The sequence below is a fragment of the Spermophilus citellus genome, assembly GCF_964194105.1.
Source record: "Spermophilus citellus genome assembly, chromosome: 3".
Taxonomy (NCBI): domain Eukaryota; kingdom Metazoa; phylum Chordata; class Mammalia; order Rodentia; family Sciuridae; genus Spermophilus; species Spermophilus citellus.
Window position 1 is genome coordinate 7,440,256 of NC_138184.1, and position 24,874 is coordinate 7,465,129.

Consider the following 24,874-nt stretch of genomic DNA (forward strand, 5'->3'; position numbering starts at 1 on the left):
TGCATTTTGAATCATACATTGAAACTGGACTCTGAAGGTGCTGTGATTATATGAACCTGCTATGTAGCCTTCTCAGGGCACCTTTAATGTCCCTGTTCTTCAGGTTGTAGATGATGGGATTCAGCAGGGGGTGATCACATTGTATATCACTGGGTGGGGCCACTGCACCCTTCCTGGGAGAATGTGAGACAGCTGATCCAAGGTACACTCCACTGCCTCTTCATAAATATAAGCAAACAACTGCCCAGTGACACCCATAAATGGAGAATTTGTTGTGTTTCTTACCTGATGATGAGCTCCTCAGAATAGAGGAAATTATTTTATAATAGGAGCAAAGGATTCTATGGTGGGAAAAAGGCCATATATAGTATCAAGAAAATACCTGGCAATATTATTAGATAAGATGTGAGAATACACAAGAATAGAAAGCTGAGAGGGTCACAGAAGAAATTAGCAATTTCTATACCCTTGGAGTAGGCAAGGTGCAATAAAGCCATATTGTGCCACTGGTATTCCAAAAAGCCAAATAAAATGATACCAAAACTAACAGGCCACAGAGATGAGGGTTCAGGGGTGACAAATGGCCACAAATATATCATAAACCATCAGAGTCAGAAGAACATAATCTATACACCCAAAATGGTAAAAAGAGACATCTGTATCAAGCAGCCCCCAACAGAGGTAGCTCTCTTATGAGCTAGGATGTCCACAATCATCTTGGGACCATGATTAGAAAAGACAGATGTCAGCCAAGGACAGGGTAGAGAGGAAGAATTACATAGGGGTGTGGAGGTGGGAGTCAGAGGAGATGGCCAGGATGATGAGCAGGTTCCCAAGCACTGTGACCAGGTACATGGACAGAAACATCCCAAAGAGGAGGGGCTACAGGTCTGGATCTTCTGAGGGTCCCATGAGATGGAATTCTGAGATACATGTTAAAATTTGTATTTCTATATTGCTTGAACATCTTTGAAATAGAAAAAAAGAAGATGGAAGAAATGAAACAAATAAGCAGGCATAATTCTTTTTTATGTTGTTGATTCACATAAAAAATTGATTCACACCTCTGTTCCATATACCTTCATTAATATTTCACAGTTGTGACAATCTGTATCTTCTTAGTACTATTTAATTATTTTTGCTGTATTATCTCCACCTATACACCCCTACTTTAGAGACATTCAACTGAATATTGGAAATTAGAGAAAACCAATCCATCATCACAGTAAAATAAAGCCTATTCTTTTAAGGGAAAAAAAAAACCAGGAGAAGAAATATCTTTCATTCCTTAAAAAAATCCATTGATTGTGGTAAAAAGAAATTAGGAAGACTTTTAATATGCCTTATTACATTCTAGGATAATGGTACAAACTCCTTTGTTATAGAATATATATACACACACACACACTCACATATATGAATGATATATATGTATATATATCACTGATATATATGTATACATATATATCATATATATACATATCACATATGTGGAATATATGGAATATTATATATACATATCCCTCCATACATATATATGCATGAATGGATATGTATGTATAATATTTATTATAATATATACCCATAAGACCTAGAACTGCAAAATCTGAAGACTTAATTAAAGTTGATAGCTCATAAACCATAAGTTCTGTCAGTAATTTTGGGAAAAGAAAAACTTTTATATTATACACGGAAATATAAACAAATACTAAGAAAATCAGAATGGAGGTCCCTCAAAAGACTAAAAATTGAACTGATATATGATCCTACTATACCACTCCTTCATATTTATCCAGAATTAGAGACAGCATTCTTTAGAGATGTATGCATTCCCTTGTTTATAGCAGCAAAATTCACAACAGCCATGTTATGGAACTTGGCTAGGCATCCATGAAAAGGTGAATGGATAAAGAAACTATGGCATCATGAGAACACATTCTTACATTCCAGGTTCCATTCTTCTGTGTAAGTGTTCATCCAAGCATTCCTTCTGTTTTTCCTCCTTCATGGATATAAGTGCTATGTCAAATATTGTTTATCTTTTTAAAAACCATTTCATTTTTACTCATATCATTGGCCTAGGTAGACATAAAATTATGATAAATGTGGTTTAGTGAACTGTCCATAAATAATATCACCAAATAAAAATGTGGCATGAGTGTACACTGTCCCTGTCAATGATTAAAAATAATAAAATGTTTAAAAAAAAACCTTCTGAACTTACTTTTAAATTTTATGCAACTTTATTTGTATCAACCCCATAAATAGTTGGCGAGTATGGTTGGCAAGGCAATAGTTCTTTCTTTTCTTCTCTTTTTTTAATATTTGTTTATTTCAAGTCTGTTTGGGGTTTTATATGACCTGCCACGGTGCTTCATGTCTTTCTAATTTCAAGTCCTTCATTAACAGATGAGGATATTAGCACCAGAGAAGCCCCCAAACCCAGTATGAGTCCCAGCTTTCTCAATTCTAATAATACATTTTCACAACATTGCCTCCTGATACATGGATTGCTATTCTCTTGCTTCAGCTGCTGATGCCAACTTGGGTTCATCACTTTGTCAGGTCTTACTATGATTTATTTGGAGGGTAAAAAATGCACAAAAGAAAAGCATACAACACATTGCTCCTGGCCTGGCATTTTGAGAGCCCTGAAGTGGCCTGATGTTATCAAGGTGCTGTCTTTCTCCACCTCCTTTTCCTCACCACCTTTATAAGCCTGTAGGACTGCTAACAAAACCTTTTAGAGGGAGCCATTTTCTGGGATCATGGATGAGATGTGTATGGGGATTAGAATCAGGGTCAAGAAAAGAAACATTTAGGCAGAACACAAGGCCCATTTAAAGATGCGTGCCGGAGCCGTTGCTGCTTGGTTGAGGGCTGGGGTCTCTAATGCGCTGCAGCAATGGTCAGCCACATCGAGCTCAATAGATGCCCCTCCTGGGACTGGGCACTTGGAAGTCATCTCCATGCCCAGTGACGGAGGCTGTGAAGGTAGCGATTGACCTTGGGTACTGCCATATTGACTGTGCTCAGGTGTACCAGAATGAGAAGGAGATGAGTGTGGCCCTTCAGAAGAAGCTCAAAAAGCAGGTGGTGAAGCACCATGAACTCTTCATCACCAGCAAGCTGTGGTGCACGTTCCATGAAAAAAGCCTGGTGAAAAGAGCCTTCCAGAAGACCCTTAATGACTTGCAGCTGGACTACCTGGACCTCTACCTGATTCACTGGCCAACAGGCTTTAAGCATGGTGAAGACTATTTTCCGTTGGATGCGGCAGGCAGTGTGGTCCCCAGTGACACTGATTTTGTGGACTCCTGGATGGCCATGGAAGAGCTGGTAGATGGAAAGCTGTTGAAACTTTAATCATCTTCAGGTCGAGAGGATCTTAAACAAACCTGGCTTGAAATATAAGCCAGCAGTTAACCAGATTGAGTGCCATCCATACCTAACTCAGGAAAAGTTGATCCAGTACTGCCATTCCAAAGGCATTGTGGTGACTACCTACAGCCCCCTTGGCTCTCCTGACAGGCCCTGGGCCAAGCCTGAGGACCCTTCCCTTCTATAGGATTCCAGGGTCAAGACAATTGCAGACAAGTACAATAAAAGGACAGCCGAGGTGCCTATCTGATTTCCCATGCAGAGGAAATTGGTGGTGATCCAAGTCTGTGACACCTGCATGTATTGCGGAGAACTTCCAGGTCTTTGACTTTGAGCTGAGCAGCGAGGGCACGACCACCTTACTCAGCTACAACAGGAACTGGAGGATGTGTGCCTTGGTGAGCTGTGCTACCCACAAGGATTACCCCTTCCACGCAGAGTTTTGAAGCTGTGGATGCCTGCTCTTCCACAAGGTTGCACCTGTTCCTGCCTCAATTTTCCAGGCAAGCTAGTCAGCAATGGGCAACAGTGTGGGTTGCTAGCATGACACTGGTTGTGAAGAGCACCCTCAGTAGATTAGGTGTCTCTTACAACCTTCTTTTGCCTTTCTTTTTGCTCATCTTGGAAAGTACAACTTGAAAATATTTTCTGACTAAAAAGAAGCAAAAGCTACAAATTTAAAATAGTGCCACTAATCATTGCGTTCTGACTGCTTGGAACTGTAATCCTTTCAGCCAGACTTCGCTGCCTCAAAAAAAAAGTCTTTTTGTGAACTTGAAAAAAAAGAAAGAAAAAGAAAAGAAACATTTAAAATGTTAAGCACGTGCAGATTTTTATACCCCAAGTATAACCAATAACCTAAATTTCACATTCCTCTGAGTTGAAATGTCACATATTGATATCCTCCCATCTGGCTTCCCAAAGTGTCATGCTTGTCTTCATGTTGAGAGAATAGTCCCACCTCCATCCATCACCTCCATCACTCCTATGGGGTTAATCTGTGACTCACTCTCCTGGGTCACAAGCAAGAAAACAAAACATTGATTTTAATCCCTTGTTGGGTTCCCCATGAAGGCTGATGCACAGTCCCCAGGTGGGGACACACCTGCGGAGCCCACTGGCCTGGAGCCATTAATCTGAAGGGCTACAGGTAAAAGCTGATGTTAGCTATTACATGAATGGAGACTCAATGCACAGAGCTTCTAATTTGCCATTATCCCATAATATACCACCCTCAACGGATTCATAACATAACTAAAAGCAGAATGTGAGAAAATGAATGTCTAAGAAATGACTTAGGGTGTTTTTCTACTCTGGAGTGAGGGTTCAGAATCCCTCCACAGAATCAATAAGAGAAGCCTGTGACATTGTATTCAGATCCATCCTGAGACTAGGGCCTGAATGCCTTGAGGAGGGTGACAGAAGAAATTACCAATTTCCACCTCTAGGAAGCAGACAAGTTGCAAGGCCAGCAAATGGTACAGCTGAGTCCTAGAGTCTCACAAAGATGATGCCCAACTAAGAGACCACAGAAGCGGGGTCCATGATACCAGTTAGTACATGGAGTGGCCTGTGGCCCCTCGCCAGTATTATGAGCAGGTTCACACCCCATGACCAGGTATATAAGAGAAATGGTCCTAAGAGGACCAGCTGCACTTTCTGGATCACCTGAGAGTCCTGTGAGATGGAATTCTAAATTCCATGTTAGATTTGGACCTTAGGAGGAGACACAGCTGTGGAGCCCCCTGGCCTGGGGCCATCAAGCTGAAGGGCTACTGGCAAAAGCAGGTTAGATTTTGTGCTTCTATGTTGACAGACAGCTTTGAGTAGAAAAGAGGGTGGGATAAAGGAAAAACCAAGCAAGCTTCCAGAACTCTGTATACGTGTTTACTCCAAGCATTCACAGCTGAGTGTCTAGAGTTGAGACCCAAACAACATCCCACAGTTGTGACAAACTTAATCTTCCTGGAAATTTTCCATTATTGGTTTCTATATTATTCAACTCTTTCTGTACAGAATTCTTTTTAAGAACTGAGAATAGAGTCCAGGGTTTCCTACATAGTAGGCAAGCAACCTACTACTTAAGCACATCCCCAGCCCTCCCCACTACCTTTTTATTTTTATTTTTTGAAACACTGTCTCAATAATTTTCAGAGTCTGGCCTTGAACTTGTGATCCTCCTGCCTCAACCTCCTTACCAGTTGGGATTACAGACATGTGCCACTCTGCCCAACCTACTTTAGGGACACTAAACAGAAGAGCAATAGAAGACCAAGAACACTAGATGTAACAGGCTCATGATCACAGCAATGTGCAGCCTACCCCGGGGGAGGGGGGGATCACAACATAAAAAAATAAAAATAGCTTTCTACCTTTCAGAAATAGAACACATTTTAATTAAAGAAAAGTAATAAGTAATTTAATTTAATGTATTATATTCTAATATAATGATTTAGATTCGTTCAATGAAGGATATATATTAACATTGCATAAGAGCCAGCATTGCATAATCTGAAGACATTACAGATGAACATTCATTATCAGAACTTATTGTTAAGTGCCACTTTTCTTCCAGGAGTTCCAAAACTCTGAGGTTATTCATTTCCCTCTCTGTAAGGATGGAAGTAGTCAGCCAAATGCTGTTTGTCTTTTAACAATCAATCATGCACATCCACAAGAATGGGGTCCTAATCAGAATAAGATATATTCCATTCTTGTATAATTATATCAAAATGAATCCTACTGTCATGCATAATTAAGAAGAACTAATACAAACATAAATAAATATATAAAATCGTTTAAAATTCTGCTCCCTTCCTAGACTTAGGTAGATTTCAAATGTTGGGAAATATGGTTTAGTTAACTGTACATAACCAATGGCATCACAGCCCAGATGTGTGGCATTACTGTAAACTGTGCCACTCAATGATTAAATAATAATTAAATTATTTCTAGAAATGTTATGCAGCTCCATTGGTACAAATGTCATAATTACCTGGTGAGGAAAAGAGCTCTTTGCATTTTTTGCTGTGTCCTGCCAGTGGGCCTCCGTGCTTCTATGTTCACAAACCCTCTCGTGTATAGTTGAGAAATTTAGCACCATAGATGCCCTCAGAGACCAGGTTTAAGTCCCAATGTTTTTATGCTATTGCATAGATTTTCACATCAATTTCTAAACTCATAAATGGACTGTAATTCTCTGACTATAGTCAGAAAATTTTTTAATGCTATTGCATAGATTTTCACATCAATTTCTAAACTGATAAAGGGACTATAATTTTCTGACTATAGTCATGTGAAGAAAACTCAGGGTCTTTACTCTGTCAGGTTTCACAATGCTGCAGAAGGGATAAAATACAAAAGAGAACAGTGCAGAAACTACTGGAAACACAGTGTTGAGAGCCACAGCCGAAGGGGCCCCAGCAAACTTCCAGGTGATTGGCTCACCGTGGCCCCAGCAAACTTCCAGCTGCCAGCTGAATGGCTCTTCTGCAGTGATGCTCATTGGGCTGTTTCCCCACCCTTTCAGACCACAGAGCTGCTCATTGGGGGACTCTTTTGGCTCTGTCCACATGACCCAGCCAATTGGCCTCAAGAGCAGGAGGAGTGGGGGTTTGAGAGGCTGGGCGGAAGCCGGTGGTGGCAGTTGAGCTCTGAGGGAATTCCTGAGGAGCTCGTGTGGTGCAGCGTGTGTGTTCTAAAAATAGAGTTCGTTTCTGCTTGACAAGTGGCTCCTGAATTTTGTCCAGCCAGACTGTGGCATTTGGTGGCTAGCACAGGAACGACTGAGGGTAAGTGATAAGGTAAACTGCTCGCCCCTGAGGGCAGGGCGAGAGGATGGGTAGCCATTTTAAGATTCTTCTTTCATTTTGTTTCACTTTTGTTTTAAGTTGCCTGTCCCTGGAGATGGGTGAGATAGAAGAAAAACTGCTCACATCTGAGGAAAAAATATTTGCGTCTGACTAACAGGAGGATAGAAAGGCTGATATAATGATTTTTTTTTTGTTGTTCCATTTTTGTTTCTTTCTGTTTCAGTTTTGTTTGGTGTTATCTTGTTGGGTTGTATTATAGTTATAGTAGAAATATGGGATCAGAAATTAGTAAAAAACAAACCGAAAAAGTGTTAAGTCAATTGTTAGAGGAAGGAGGCATCCCAGTAAAATCAAGAGCAGTCAGGGCATAGGTTGATACAATACAAAAATGTAGCCCATGGCTTTTTAAGAAGGAGTTGTTAAATATATCACAATAGAACCATCATGGTGAAGATTTAAAAAGAATAGAAAAGAAAAGCCCAGGAACTCTGCCAGTTGGCACATTGCCATTGTGGGCATTGGTATCTTGATTGCTTAGTCCAAAGCCTTTAGTTCAGACAATGGTAGAGGAAGGAGAAGACATACTGATTTAAATAAAAGAGAAGGTCTCTCGAGCTAGTCAGAGAAAAAAAATCAAGTAAAAGAGGTCTCTCAAGCTAGTCAAACAGAGGAAGAAAGTTTAGAGCAGAAAAAGCCATCAGGGGAAAAGTTACAAGAGGAGACTGCTACTAACACCTTTCTATCACCAGAGTGCATAACTGTCCAACCAACAGCACCTTCTCCATGTTCTGGGGGGCCCCCAAACCCCGTACTTGATAGATGGGATCCTGAGAAAGGACATCAAATATTAGCATGCCCTGTATTTGAGCAGGCAGGAGGGCAGCAAATTCACCATGCTTTAGATTTCAAAACAGTGAAGCAGCTAAAAGAGGCTGTAACAACCTATGGTCCTCAAGCACCCTTCACTGTAAGCATGGTCGAATCCATTACCAACTTGAACATGATGCCAGCAGATTGGACTAGTATGTGTAAAGCTGTGATAAATGGAGGACAATACCTGTTATGGAAGGTTGCCAATGAGGAATTTTGCAAGGAGACATCTAGGTGAAATGCAGCAGCCAGTTATCCTCAGAGAAATCTAGATATGTTGTTAGGAAAGGGACCTTATGAGGATCAGCAACAACAAATTGCATATGATCCTGCCATATACTTACAAATTGCTGTAGATGCCATTAGAGCATGGAAGACTTTACAAGGACATGAAGGTTTACAAGGTCAATTATCTAAGGTAATACAAGGAGCTAATGAACCTTACGCTGAATTAGTAGATAGGCTCATTAAAACAGCTACCAGAGTTTTTGGGAATACAGAACAAGCAATGCCATTAATAAAACAACTGGCTTATGAGCAAGCGAATCGTTGGTGCAGAGAAGTCATTAGACCATGGAAATATGAAGATTTAAACACATATATAAAATTATGTAGAGACATTAATGAAAAAGGGCAAGTCTTGGCAGCTGCAGTACAACAGGCTTTAGATGCCAGGCCAAAAACATGCTACAATTGTGAAAAAACAGGACATTTTATAAAGAATTGCCCCATAGGAGGAGGGTTTAACAAAACTAGGTATCAAAGGGGTAGAATACCGGGTATTTGCCCATGATGCCATAGAGGGAGACATTGGGCTAATGAATGCCGTTCTCAAACCACCATAGAAGGTACTCTGTTATGAAAAAATGAACAAGGACCAGGTGTCGATCCATGATATCGTGGAGAAAGGAATTGGGCTCCTTTGCCAAAAAACAGACGGGGGGGCCCAATGCTACGGGGCCCACGACCACAAATATACGGGGCACTGGAGGAACCCAGCAACCCCATCAGGATAGTGCCCAGGACACATTATCCATTAGATTCCTCACTAGACAAACCAGAGGAAGCACAGGATTGGACATCTGTGCCTCTGCCAGAACAGTACTAACTCCACAGATGGGAGTTCAAATCATTCCCACAGGGGTAAAAGGACTTCTTCCCAAAGGAACAGTAGGCTTATTATTGGGACACAGTTCTTCTACTCTAAAAGGACTTATGAAAAGTCTCGGGGTAGTTGATCCCAATTATGAAGGTGAAATAAAAATTATAGCCAGTTCTCCAAGGGGTATATCAGTAAATTCATCAAGAGATAGAATAGCACATTTATTAATAATACCCAGCCTACATGATAAATTTTCCAGTCATATTGCAGAAAGAGGTTCCAGGAGATTAGGCTCCACAGGTGTAGATTGGGCTATGCTTTCTTTAAATTTAGATTCTTGCCCCATGCTAAAACTAAATATTCAAGGACATGAATTTAATGGGCTACTGGATACAGGTGCAGACCTTAGCATCATCTCTTGTCAAGAATGGCCAAAACATTGTCCATTACAACAAGCCACTCAAACGCTTTGAGGCCTAGAAGTGGTGACTAATCCTCATAGAAGTGCAATGGTATTAGATTGGAAGGATCCTGAAGGATGTGAAGGAACTATACAACCATATACATTGGGTCATCTTCCCGTAAATTTATGGGGACGAGATGTCCTAGATCAATTAGGACTAACATTAACAAATAACATCAATTCAAATGTGTCCACTATTATGGCTAGACAAGGTTTTAGGAAAGGAAAAAGATTAGGAGAACAAGAACAAGGTATAGCAGCACCAATACAAATAGATCAAGAAACAGACAGACATGGATTGGATTTTCAGGAGGGGTCAATGAGACAATAAAAATTACTTGGAAATCAGAAAGACCAGTATGGGTTCCTCAGTGGCCCCTGACTAAAGAAAAGATACAAGCAGCCCATGACCTGGTCAAACAACAATTAGCAGAAGGACATATATAACCTTCTGTATTTCCTCATAGTACTTTCATTTTTGTCATTAAAAAATCTGGTAAATGGAGATTATTGCAAGATTTAAGAGCCATTAATAATGAGATGGTTGTCATGGGACCTGCTCAATCGGGGATTCCTCAATTGTCTGCTTTGCCAAAACATGGTATGTTTTAGTTATAGATATTAAAGATTGTTTTTTTTTTCAATTCCAATTCATCCTGAGGATAGTACAAGTTTTGCATATACTATTCCTGCACTGAATCATGGAGGTCCTGATCAGAGATATGAATGGAAAGTACTCCCTCAAGGGATGGCTAACTGCCCAACTATGTGTCAAATTTATGTTAACAAAGTAATCCAGCCACTTAGAAATCAAAATCCTGAAATACAAATATTTCACTATATGGATGATGTATTATAAGCACACAAAGATAAAAACACATTGCTAGAATGTTATGCCACACTTACAAACTTATTAAAAAATTATAATCTAGCGATAGCAATAAATAAAGTACAATTAAATTTTCCAATTAATTATTTAGGAGTTGTATTATCCTCAACCATGGTCCATCCGCCAAAAATTCAAATACGAGTAGATCAACTCAAATCACTTAACGACTTTCAAAAGTTATTAGGAGACATAAATTGGATAAGGCCTTATCTAGGCATACCAACAGGAGAGTTGGGACCTTTATTTGATGTCCTAAAAGGTCCATCAGGTCCAAATTCACTCCGAAAGTTAATGCCTGAAGCAAGAAAGACATTATAAATCATTGAAACATATATGGAAAATATGCATTTGGATAGAATTGATATAAGTTTGCCTCTATTATTTATTGTACTACCAACAAAAAATATTCCTACAGGAGTATTTTGGCAAGAAGGTCCATTATTATGGATACAATTATCTTAGTCTCCTAACACTATTCTTAATAGGTATCCTTAGGCTGTAGGACAATTAATATTCAAAGGAATAAAAACAGCAAAGGGAGTGTTTGGAATTTCTCCCAATAAAATTATTACTCCATATACTATGGATCAAATTGATAAGTTAGCTAATGAGTTAAATACTTGGGCAATAATCATATGCAAATCTAATGTTTCATTTGATAACCACTTACCATCTAATCCTTTATTGTCTTTTTGGTCATCACATCCTGTTAGGGTCTGTAAACAAGTCAAGATGGTGCCTGGCAAAATGCCAGAGGGAGTGGTTTGTGAAGTAATGCCAGGAGCCATTAAGTGTGGAGATTTCTTATTGGTTGACTGCTGTATCTAGTCACCCCCCAGTTATTTTGCTTCTGCGGCAGAATAACGGGGGGGGGGGGGTGACGATCAACTTGTGTACATTGATACAGTAGGAGTGGGAGCTGTTTATTGCAGGACAGGAGGGGTATATATACATTCCACACATCTTATCTTAATTAACATAAACTAGATATTTAAATTGGGTAAACAGCTGTTGAGGATTGTTTTAATATGTGAACAAAAAAGGAGGTTAACAGATCTGCTTGTTTACTTTCACCTTCCCTTTTCATTATATTTAATAATTCTGTTCAGGATAATGTAAATTGTTCAGAAAATTCTTTTCTTTTAGTGCCTGCTGGAATGCTACATAATTTTTTCTTTAGCCATTATTGCCAGAATTCCTAACTTCATCCCAGTGCCAGTGAAGACAAAGATAAAACCAATCTACAGCTTCTGCAACAGCTATCACTGAACTGCTTGCAGAACTTGCCTGGACTATCTATCACTTTTATACATTGTGAACTATCTGTTGGTGCAGTGACTTCTGGTAGTGTTGGGGTATTTTTGCTGTTGGTGTCATCAGTGGTACAATTTTTCCAAAAGGAGCCATCAAATGGCTTGGTGTATCCTCCTCCGTTCTGCTTGTGATAGTCATTCAGCTAAAATTTGGGGGCCAACAGAGGTGAGGCAAAGAACCTCACCCCACTGGTACAAAGGCCTATCCAAAAGTTGTGGCTGTATGCTGGACCGGTAGTTAATGACAGGTAAGATCCAATTGCAATGGTACCAACCTAGGACAGGAGGCTGACGTCTTGCGGTCAGCTCATCCGATGACGGGTAAGTATCATATGTAGTATTGGACAACCTAAGGCAGGCACGGTCCCTAAGCCACATGCATGTTGTTTAAACAGAGAGGTGGAGATGTTGAGAGCCACAGCCGAAGGGGCCCCAGCAAACTTCCAGCTGCCAGCTGATTGGCTCCTCTGCGGAGATGCTCATTGTGGGACTCTTTTGGCTCTGTCCACGCGACCCAGCCAATCGGTCTCAAGAGCAGGAGGAGTGGGGGGTTGATAGGCTCGCCGGAAGCCGGTGGTGGCAGCTGGGAGTCCAAAAGACTCAGCAAGAAAGACACCAAAGTTAAGAAGCCACAATGGCAAGGGCTCATAATGACCAGATAATGCAGAGGATGACAGATGGCCACAAACCTGTCATAGGCCATCACAGTCAGAAGCATGTCATCCATATATCCAAAAAAGATTAAAAAAAGACATCTGAGTCAGGCAGCCCACATAGGAGATGGCTCTGCTGTGAGTTTGGATGTTCACAAGCATCTTTGGGACTGTGGTGGAGGAGAAACCGATTTCAGCCAAGGACAGGTTGGAGAGGAACAAGTGCATGGGGGTGTGGAGGTGGGGGTCAGAGCTGATGGCCAGGATGATGAGCAGGTTCCCAAGCACTGTGACCAGGTACACCCACAGGAACATTCCAAAGAGGATGGGCTGCAGGTCTGGGTCCTCTGAGAGTGCCATTAGATGGAATTCTGATATGCTTGTTAAATTTTTTGCTTTTATAATGCTTGGACATCTTTTGGAAAAGCAAGCAGAGGAAAAAAAAAGAAAGAATGAAAGAATGAAAGAAAGAAAGAAAGAAAGAAAGAGAGAGAGAGAGAAAGAAAGAAAGACATCATCAGACATCCCTTACTCTGTATTCATTTGAATTCAGGTATTCACTAGGAAGCTGCTCATGCTGGAGATTCACATTCACTCAATAGTTCTCAGTAGTGCAACACCCAGTCCTGCTCAATCTTTCACTGTTGCTCTCTCCATCATTCAACCCTCTCTCTACACCCTATTTGGAGGGATTGAACTGAACAAAGTTAGAAGCCCAGGAGCAAAAGTGAGAAGCTCATAACAATAAAATTGAGCCTATGGATGAAGGAAAAAATTGGGGGAAAAGTAATAACTTTCCAAATAAGAGAGAATAATCTTCATAAAAGTTAATAAGAGCCAGTTCAATTTCCTTTGCTTTCTTCTAAGAAGTTGAGACAAATATCTTTGGCTTATTCCATCTAAAATCTTAACTGCAAGTAAATACCAGGTATATATTTAAAATCTTTCCAGTTTGGGGGGAAAGAATAACATCAAGACCCAATATTAGGTTTGCTTTGAGATTGACAGGGCTGTTTTTCAAGCATGGAGTGGCATATGGTGAGCTCAAGGAGGTTCTGGAGGGGCCCAAGAGCATGATCTGTGCTGAAGGATCATGAGCCTCCCCTCCTGTGACCTCTCCTGTGACCTGTGGCTGTTTCTGCATAGTGCATGCAGCAGGTGCCTCCCACTGCTCTCCCTGTGATCCCCAGGAGTCCCACAGGAAGAGCACCGAGGACAAGGCTCTCTTTCTGCCATGGCAGGGAAGAGCAATGGTTGATTGGCCTGCTGATGGGACAGCCTGCCTGGATTCTCCTCTGACGCCCTGTGTCCATGGTCAGACAGCTCAGTGCAAACAGGCTACAGTCTTTTCCACCTAACAAAGGAGAATAAATTACATAGTATAATATTCTTCTTTGTTTACATTAAAGTAAATAAAAATAGGGCATGCATAACTAAAGCAGGATGAGGAGCATGAAATGAAGTGAAGAGCCTAGACCACATGGCTCAGCACCTGCACCTCGAAAGCCCTGAACCCCTGTTCATGATGCTCTGGCTTCTGTATCCTCATCATCATCCTTATCGCCACCACCATAGTCCTTTCATAGATCTCAGGAAACACTTTGAAGACTTTTTTTGCAGTTGTAGGTGAGATTTCTATGGGGAATAGAATAAGTTTGGGTGGGAAGCACATTTAAATAAGATATATGTTAGCGCAGCAAAAATAAAAACAAAAATCCACAAATGCCACACATGAAACTTGCCATCCTGAGATCTTCCCATCCAGATACTCAAATTGGGATGTTTGTCCTTGTGATACAGAAACAATGCTTTCAATCTTCTTTCCTATATCCCAAGGCTCCCTCTGCACTTACTGGGTTGTGCTGCTTCTCTGCTGGCTCATGATAAAGAAGTGCACATCCCAAGACCCACCCATACCTGGTGTCCAACAAAGGCTCAGACTCTGTGCCCAGAATTCCCAGGAATATGCTGTCAACTGGGAGCTTCCTGATGCAGAACCACAAGAGGAGACACAGCCACACAGCACACTGGTCATGAACCATCCACTGAAGGGCTGCAGGCAAAGGGTGACTGTGGACTAATATAAGACCTTGGAAGCTCAATGCACAGAGCTCACAATTAGACTAATTGGTCCATGCAGTGCCATCTCTATGGACTTCCCAACATTAATGCAGAAAGATAAAGTAAAGAAAATGAAGGTGCACCTAAGATTTGGATCCTAGCTGTAATCACCAGGAAATTTATGGACTCCATTTGCTTCTTTCACTTCTGTTTTTTAATGATACATTAGTTTTTAAGATCCATTCTTATTTGGTTAAAATATATATAACAAAAATTACTCTTTGAACCACAATATGTAGTTATATTTATTTGGTCATTAAGTGTTTTTTACATTAAGCATTCATTAATTAAAGAAATAGTGGGTCTCCTGCTCTAAATGATTGTCAAAGAACTCTGAAGCATTGGAATGACATGGAACTCTAAGATGTGCCTCAGACCAGAATCTAAGAGCCTCCTGTCTGTTGCCTTGGTTCCTACTTTTTTCCTTAGGTTCATAGGTATTCCTGCCATTGTTGTTGAGTAAATGAAGGCTGTAGAAGCTGCAAAGAGGAATAAAGGCCTCATGTTTTCTTGATCCAGACACAGACAAGAGCTGCTCCATCTGCCTCTGTGGGGCATTCCTGAGTAGGAGGGAGGTACAGACAGAAGAGCACTGGAGTGTGGGAATCCCACTGAGCAAGGCCAGGACCTATGCACACAGCAGGGGTCTATTCAATGTTAAGTAACAACATTTTAAATTTTATCTCTCTGTGCCTCACATGGTACAAGCTCTGGGGAATTAGAAATGCAAGGGAGGTGATCATTCTACCCAAAGATATATCACATGTCTACATAAGGGGAATATGGAAATGTAACATTACAGAAATATGACAACAATAGCTTCAGGTCACAGGATATTCCAGTCAAATACTGTGACCTGAAGTTAGCCTTTCTGTATTAATAATAACTATTTACCTTTTCCCCATATTTTATGTATTCATCGCATATCCCTCACAAAGGGAGCAAACACTTTATGTTTAATCTAGATTCAGTGACATTGTATCACCTAGAAATCACCTTGAATGACATTTACTAATTATCTGAGACACTAATGATGGAGAGGCTGATTACCATAATATAGGAGGATGTGCTAGCTGCAAGGATATCCTGGAGAGGGAGGTCTGTTGTGATCCTTGTGTCCTGCACAAGGAGGGATCAGATAACCACAGGGAGGTGTGAGCCCACAGGAAAATGAAAAGTCTGAAATATATTTAGAAATAAAGAAAAAAGACACAGAAAATAGGTTCACAGCTGGGGCCTGATGGGTGGATGGGATCTCTAACAAAGAGAGAAAGCCCACCAAACTTTATTTTATAGGGGAACACATCAAGGGACTTCATTGTTAGGAAGCCTTCTTTAAGATAAGCCAGAGGCCATAGGGTGTGGGAAATTGGCCTGCTCAAGGCCTCATCGCTTGCACAGTAATTCTTCCTTCTGCAAGCAGCAGGGCCTCAAGGCTTTTTAGGTGCACTGGAATCTCTTCTACCCAAGGCTAGTGGGTGTCTAAGTTCAAAGATATGGAACTCATAAATTCCATGCCAGGCATGAAATTGGCCCCATTAACAGTGGGCACCTACAAATGGGCTTGTTCTTCTACACCTTCCCATGGAAAGATGCTCAGATGCAGCAGTCAGGCTTTCCAAGAATATGGAGTTCAAAGCAATTATTTATTTGCTGCTCCCAACAGTCCATGCTGGATTATATGTGCCCACTTGACCTGAGATCTCAGATATTCTTCCTAAATTGCTGCACCTGATGCCACTGACTTCTCTGTCCTGGGACCTTGTAGGCCAGAAATTCCAAACAGAAGTGCACAGGAAAAGGGTCCCATCCTGGAGCAACAGGGGCACCTATGAAGTGGACAACCTGCCAGGACTGGCCTAACAAGACTCCATGTGACTAAAATCTACAGTGAATTCAAACATAGCCTCAATTATTCAACCTAAAAACCTAGCACAATTACCTAAACACCTGTGCTGCTTTCAGTTCTCTAAAATGAAATAACCTATACCTGGGGAAGACCCTGCACAGGAATTTAAACCATCTACAAATAAGGCAGAACTCACAATTTGGCATTAAAAATTGTCTCAGTAAAGCCTCCTAATGTTTGGATACTCTCCTCATCCTCATCCTCATCTTCATTCTCATCCTCACCTTTAGACCTTTGAGTGTCAAGGACAGTTTAAAAGGACACACATTCTCCTCTTGTGGGTGACAGTGTATGGAAAGAAGAGTCACTGTGGCAGTAAGGCAGGACTTTCCATGAGCTTCCTGTAGAATTCACCACAACCAAGCATATGAACTCACAATATCATAACTGCACCTTGTTCTCCCATCTGGGTACACAAACTGCATGCTCCTCCTGATGGTGAAGAAATAATGCTGTGGAATGTCCTTCCTCCATCCTTCCCCTCCCACAGCAGTTACAGATTCACCCTGGGCTTTCCTGACTTAGAACTAAAGAGGGCAGCTCCAAATCTCCAAATCCCTGGTGTCCAGAGACCCCACTTCAGCCTCAGGGTATGAACTCAGACTCAGCTAGGAGCTCCTTTTATAGACACCCACAGCAGGAGAAGTGGCAGGAATGGAGCCCACTGAATTGGGCTTCTCAAGCTGAAGGCCTGGAGACACAGGCTGATGGTTAATTATCATGGGACCTTGAAGACACAATGCATAGGTCTCTTAAATTACCAAGTATTTGAAGCACATCAACAACTCTAAGAGCTTCCTACTATTAACAATGAAGAAGAGGAGGAGAAAATGAACATGAACGAGTATTTATCATTCATCTCCACTAATGAAGAGGCTGTTCTATAATATTAACTTAAATTTTAAAACATTTTAGCTTTTCAATTACTATTGTTCCAGTAAAATCAAGTTGCAAAAATGATAATTTCCATCATTCCCAAGTATATTGACCAACAGCAGCACTAATCACATCAGTATTTTTGTGAAATATTCATCATCATTTCCAAAATCTTTCATTTTTACAAAGTGATACTTTATTCCAAACATAAAAAATTCCGAAACATTTCTTCCCAACACTGGCTACACATATTGCACTAAAAACCCATTATTATTAAAATCCTTATAATTACTGAAAATGCAGATTAATAGAACTGGAGGTTTAGCTTTGTAGAATTTTTAAAGTTTAGGTTGCAACTGGACTCTAACGTTGCTGAGATCGGAGTGACTTGCTGTACGCCTCCACAGGGCACTTTTAATGTCCCTGTTCCTCAGACTGTACATGAAGGGGTTCAGCATGGGGGAGACCACAGTGTACATCACAGAAGCCACTACATCCTTTATGGGAGAATGTGATGCAACTGATCCAAGGTACACTGCAGAGGCTGTCCCTAAAATAAGCCAACAACTGCCAGGTGAGATCCACAGGTGGAGAAGGCTTTGTACTTCCCACCTAAGGAGGGGATCCTCAGATTGGAGGAAATAATTTTGTAGTAAGAGAAAAGGATCCCTGAGATGGGAAAAAAGGCCATAGAAGGCTCCCAGAAAATACTTGACAATGTTATCAGAGAAGGTGTTGGAACAGGAGAGATTCAGGGGTTGAGAAGGGTCATAGAAGAAATTAGAAATTTCCACATTCTTGAAGCTGTAATTTTTAAGGTCATGAAACTGTGTAGCTGGGAGTCCAAAAGACTCAGCAAAAATGACACCAAAGTTAAGAAGCCACAATGGCGAGGGCTCATAATGACCAGATAATGCAAGGGATGACAGATGGCCACAAACCTCTTATAGGCCATCACAGTCAGAAGCAGATCATCCATGCATCCAAAAAAGATAAAAAAGGAGATCTGAGTCAGGCAGCCCACATAGGAGATGGCTCTGCTGTGAGTTTGGGTGTTTATGATCATCTTTGGGACCATGGTGGAGATGAAGCAGATGTCAGCCAAGGACAGGTTGGAGAGGAAGAGGTACATGGGGGTGTGGAGGTGGGGGTCAGAGCTGACGACCAGGATGATGAGCAGGTACCCAAGCACTGTGACCAGGTACATGGACAGGGACAGACCAAAGAGGATGGGCTGCAGGTATGGGTCCTCTGAGAGGCCCAGGAGATGGAATTCTGATATGCCTGTTACATTTTGTGTTTCTGGACATCTTTGGGAAAGGCAAAGAGTGTAAACAACAACAACAACAACAACAAAACATCATCAGTCCCCCCTCACTCTGTCCATTTGAATTAAGGTATTCACTAGGAAGCTGCTCACACTGGAGATCCACACGCCCTCAACATAATTCTCAGTAGTAAAACACACAGTCTTGCACACTCTCACTGTAGCTCTCTCCGTCATTCACTCCTCTTTCCACACCCTGTTTGGAGACATTATACTGAACAAAGTTAAAAACCCAGGAGAAAAGGCAAGAAGTTCATGATCACAATAAAATATAGTCTACTGTTTAAGAAAAAAAGTGGGGGAGAAGTAATAATTTTCCTATGAAGAATAAATAATCTTCATAAAAGTTACTGAAAAACCAGTTCAATTTACCATGTTTTCTTCTAAGAAGTTGTGACAAATTTTTTTCACCCCTCTTTTCTACCTATTTGTAGACATTGAACTGAGCAATGATAGAAATTCAGGTCTAGAAAGAAGATGTTCATGATCACAGTAAAATATAGTCTACTGTATGAGGGAAAAAGAGAATAAATAATGGCTTTCCTATTAAGGAAAAAAAACTATCTTTATAAAAATTAATTAAGAACCAATCCAATTTACCCTTCTTAAAAAATTCTAAGTACTGAGATAATATTGTTGACTTATTCCTTCTAAGACACCATCTGAACTCCAATCTCTGATAAATAAACTGAGGGTGATGAATCACAGTCAGAAAGAATGGCTATAAGACCATCAAAGAGTTCCATCATTCTTTGATTTCCTCATTTCCCTCATCTGTGGATTTAAGTTTACTGTTCAAAGATTAGATAATATAAAATAAGTAGCCTTGTCTTTAAAAAAGTTCAAATATCAATAAATATGGTTGAGTTAAATGCATATAATCAATAGTAACACTGACCACGACTGTGGCACAATTAGATGATATTGGAAAATTAAGTGATAAGAAACACTTTGAATATTTTAATCTTATGCAGTTTTATTTGTATCAAGCCATATAATATCATTGACATATTTGCTGTATCAAATGGCTCCTCAATCTTTTTCTTTTTCTTGATTCTGTATACCATCTGGCTTATGAAAACTGCTTCATGGTTTTGTGATCTCAACCCAAAGTTTCATAGTTTAGAACTGTCTCACCAAGGACAGCCCCAAAGCTCAGGTCTCATTTCCAACCACCTCATTTCCACTTCATGATCAGCCTGGTCATTTCTGAAACGTGGATTCCAATTCCTCACTTAAGCCAATCGTGGGTTCATTACTTTTCAGTTCTCACTGTGATTGAATTGGAAAAAACAATGCAAAAAGAACAGTACAGGAAATAATGTAGACACTTCTGACCCAAAGAGCACCTAAAATCTATTTAATATTCATCAAATCAATTCATATGACAATTCTGAATCCAGACACTAGTGACCTGTCCTACTTCACAGAGGACTGACAAAATCTGAGACCCATCGACAAAATGTTTTCATTCTTTCCTACCCAACAAAGGTTTATGCTTATATCTTGAGGTCTTAACTACAGTTACATCTTGGGTATACATTTAAAGACATTCCAGGTTTGTGAGAATAATATCAAGACTCAATATTAGGTTTTCCTTTAAGAGGACAATTTTCAATCATGGAGGGGCATGTGGTGAGCTCATGGAGGTTCTGGAGGGGCCCAAGCACAATCTGTGCTGAATGATCATCAGCCTCCCCTACTGTGACCTCTCCTGTGACCTGTGGCTGTTCCTCCATAGTGCATGCAGCAGGCGCCCCCACTGTTCTCCCCTGTGATCCCCAGGAATCCCACAAAGAAGAGCACTGAGGACAAGGCTCTTTTTCTCCAGTGACAGGGAAGAGGAAAGTCTGTTTGGCTGGTTGATGGGACAGCCTTCCAGGTTTCTTCTGTGAAGCCCTGTGTCCATGGCCATACAGCCCAGTTCACACAAGGCTTCACTCTTTCCTACTTGACAAACAAGAGGAAGTTGCATAAATATAATGTTCTTCATTGATTACTGTAAAGCAATAATAAATTGGGCATGCATAACTGGAGCAGGGTGATATACATGAAATGAAACAGAATGCATAGACCATGTTGTTCAGCACCTGAGCCTGGGAAGCCCTGCACCTCCTATCAAGATACTATAGCTTCTCTCATCCTCCTCCTCATCCTATCGCCACCACCATAGTTCTTTTGTAGACCTTTGGGAACCCTTTTGAAGAACCCATTTTGTTGTTGTGGGTGAGATTTTTATGGGAAGTAGAACCAGTGGGAGGGGGATGCAAATCATATCTTCCCTAACATAAAATCATAAGATTCACGAGCAATAGACATGAAAATTGACACGCTGGAATTACCTATCTGGATACTCAAAGTGATGTTTGTCCTTGTGATACAGAAATAATACTTTCTTCCTGTATCCCAAGGCTCCCTCTGCACTTACTGGGTTGTGCTGGTTCTCTTCTGGCTCATGACAAAAAAGTGCACACGCTGGGCTGGGGTTGTAGCACAGTGGTATAGTGCCTGCCTCGCATGTGTGAGGCACTGGGTTCAATTCTCAGCACCACATAAAAAATAAATAAATAAAGATATTGTGTTCATCTACAACTAAAAAATATTTTTTTGAAAAGAAGTATACATCCCAAGACCCACCCATACCTGGTGCCCAACAAAGACTCAATCTCTGTGCCCATCATTCCCAGGAATATGCTGTCAACTGGGAGCTTCAGATGATGCAAAACCACAGCAGGAGACACAGACACGCAGCTCACTGGATAGGAACTATCCACTGAAGGGCTGCAGGCACGGGCTGACTGTGGACTAATATAGGACCTTGGAAGGTCAATACACAGAGCTCACATTAGACTAATTGGTCCATGTTATGCCATCTTTAAGGACTTCCCAAAATTAATGCAGGAAAATGAAGAAAAGAAAATGGAGATCACTTAAGATTTGTGACCTAGCCATAATTGAAAGATCCTTGTGTACTCAATTACTTCTTTCACTTCTGAGTTTTTAATAGCTACACCAGCATTTAAGATCCATTGTTATTAGGTTAAAGTATAAATCACAAGATATTACTACTTAAACCATCCGAAGTATACATTTTAATGACTTTTTTTTGGTCTTTAAATTTTTTTTTTTTTTTTTGTAAATCAATGTTGGTTTATTAAAGATCAGAATTCAATATCTCAATGGTTGAAGGGCTTATGCACCAGAGTGCTCACTGTTTAGTTTTTTTTTTTTTATAATATTTTATTGTTGGTTGGTGAGCCTCAGGGTTATACACAATTACATATAAGAGGAAAGGAGGAGTAGGATAAAAATTATATAAGTGGAAGAAACGATTTTTAGTAGAGGGGGTGGAGAGAGAGAAGGGGAGGGGAGGGGAGGGGAGGGGAGGGGGGATAGTGGAGAATGGGATAGACAGCAGAATACATCAGTCACTAGAAAGGCAATTTATAAATCAATGGAAATGTAACTGATGTGACACAGCAATCTGTATACGGGGTAAAAATGGGAGTTCATAACCCACTTGAATCAATCTGTGAAATATGGTATATTAAGAACTATGTAATGTTTTGAACAACCAAATTTTTTAAATTAAGCATTCACTCATTAAAAAATAGTGGGTGCACTGCTCAGAAAAATTGTCAAAGGATTCTACTGTTGTATTGGAATAATGTGAAAGTACAATGTGTCTCAGGCAAAGCTCTAAGGGTCTCCTGTCACTTACTTCTGTTTCTACTTTCTTCTCCTAGGTTCATGGAAATTCCTGCCATTGTTCTTGAGTAATTGAAGGTTGTAGATGCTTCTAAGGAAAGTATGGGGTTCTGGTGTTCATGACACAGACCCAAACAATAGATGCTCAGTCTAGTCTCTGGCTCTATGGGACATTCCTGACCAGGAGGAAGGTACAGACAGGAGAGCCCCAGGGGGTTGAAACCCCACTGAGCAAGGAAGGCCAGGACCTGTGCACACAGCAAGTGTTCAACACATTTTTTTTTATTTTTATCTCCTCTGTGCCTAACATGGTACAAGCTCTGGAGAAGCAGAAATGAAAGAGAGATGGTCGTTGCATTCAAATATACATCATATATTTAAATAAGGATATATAAAAATGCAAAATTATAGAAATATGAAAACAGTAACTTGAGTTCAATAATATTTCAGTTGAATAGTTGCAAGTTTAGCCTTTCCATATTAATTATAACCATCTGACTTTGGTCTATAATTTATACCTGACTCCAAGATGTCCTAATAATGATTTGGTAGGAAGAAGGGTAAAAAATGAACATCAGCTAATGTCATTTAAGAATTTTTTAAGTAGAAAAAAAAGTCCATTTGTACTATTGATTTCTTTAATTGTGTTTTAAACATAGTGGTTTATAAAGTCCACTTTCATTATGGAAATTTTAAGTTACAAATACTTGCAATCATTAATTACCATTGTCAATTGCATATCTCAGGGGCATTAAATATTGACAGAGTTGTGAAACAGTCACTATCAACTATCTCCAATATTTTTTATCTCACCAAACTAAAAATTTGTTCCCAATGTGAAAACATCCAAACATTCTTTCCCAACATGAGTTCCAACCATTCTACTGTAAAACTTGGTGAGAAATTAGACCCAGGGGTATATTGACAGAACCATGTATTTAGCTTTTCTGCATTTTCCAACACATATTGCAACTAGACACCACAAGGGTTGAGATTAGACCGTCCTGCTTGCAGCCTCCTCAGGGCCCTTTTAATGTCCCTGTTCCTCAGGCTGTAGATGAAAGGATTCAGCATGGGAGTGACCACAGTGTACATCATTGAGGCCACTGCACCATTTCTGGGAGAATGTGACACAGCTGATCCAAGGTACACTCCTGAGGCTGTTCCAAAAAATAAGCAAACAATTGCCAGGTGAGAGCCACAGGTAGAGAAGGCTTTATACTTCCCGCCTGAGGATGGGATCCTCAGAATGGAGGAAATAATTTTGTAGTAAGAGAAAAGGATCCCTGAGATGGGGAAAAGGCTATATATGGCAGCAAGTAAATATTTCACAATGTTATCAGAGAAGGTGTTCAAACAGGAAAGATTCAGAAGTTGAGAAGGGTCACAGAAGAAACTAGAAATTTCCACATCCTTGAAGCTGGTAATTTTTAAAATCATCAAACTGTGCAGCTGGGAGTCCAAAAGACTCAGCAAGAAAGACACCAAAACCAAGAAGCCACAGAGGCGAGGGCTCATAATAACTGAATACTGCAGAGGGTGACAAATGGCCACAAACCGGTCATAGGCCATCACAGTCAGAAGCATGTCATCCATACAGACAAAAATGGCAAAAAGAGACATCTGTGTCAGGCAGCCCACATAGGAGATGACTCTGCCGTGAGTCTGGATGTTCACCAGCATCTTTGGGACCGTGGTAGAGATGAAACCGATGTCAGCCAAGGACAGGTTGGAGAGGAAGAAGTACATGGGGGTGTGGAGGTGGGGGTCAGAGCTGACAGCCAGGATGATGAGCAGGTTCCCAAGCACTGTGACCAGGTACATGGACAGGAACAGTCCAAAGAGGACGGGCTGCAGGTCTGGATCCTCAGACAGGCTCAGGAGTTGGAATTCAGAGACACCTGTTAGATTTTGTGTGTCTTTTTTGCTTGGACACCTTTTGAAAAAGCAATGAGGGTGAGGAAAGGAAAACAACAAATTAAGCACCCTTCACTCTGTATACTTGGGATTCAGGCAGGCACAAGGAAGGTGCTCACACTTAGGTCTGTGCACCGTCAATAATAACGCTCAGTAGTGAAACACCCAGCCTCTGCACACTCTCATTTCCCTTTATCCCTCATTCAACCCTCTTTCCATACTCACCTTAGAGATATTGAACTGAGCAATGTTTGAAATCCAGGAGCCGAGGAGAGAAATTCATGATCACAATGAAATATGTCTTATTGTTTAAGGAAAAAAAATAGTTAATGAGGAATGACCTTCCTTTAAGGGAAATTAAGAAGCAGTTTGATACCTTATTTTATTTTTAGGCCTTTGGACAAAGCTCTTTGACAAGATTTTTACAATTGTGCAAGGACTGATTTTCCTGAATACTAGAGCAAGGGTGAGGGATCCTGACCAGAGAGCAGCATGTGCCCTTTTACTGCAAGGGGTCTCATCATTCTTTCCAC

General features: G+C 40.6%; 1 protein-coding gene and 2 pseudogenes across 3 annotated transcripts in view; 1 reads left to right on the top strand and 2 right to left on the bottom strand.

Annotated features, from left to right (window-relative positions):
* LOC308645966 (olfactory receptor 7E24-like) overlaps window positions 1-18,680 on the bottom strand; it is a gene marked incomplete at its 3' end in the record, with an annotated part of 55,430 nt that extends 36,750 nt beyond the window's left edge. Inside the window, exon 1 of the mRNA XM_081288415.1 lies at window positions 18,624-18,680. The remainder of the gene's footprint in view (window positions 1-18,623) is intronic.
* Window positions 2,906-3,888, top strand: LOC308645931 (aldo-keto reductase family 1 member B1-like; annotated as a pseudogene). The gene has a single exon. The product of its transcript is annotated as an aldo-keto reductase family 1 member B1-like (transcript).
* Window positions 17,753-24,248, bottom strand: LOC308645835 (olfactory receptor 7E24-like; annotated as a pseudogene). The gene is made up of 2 exons: window positions 24,102-24,248; window positions 17,753-18,455 (listed from the first exon to the last, which is right to left on the bottom strand). The product of its transcript is annotated as an olfactory receptor 7E24-like (transcript).
* Window positions 24,249-24,874: the final 626 nt, after the last annotated feature.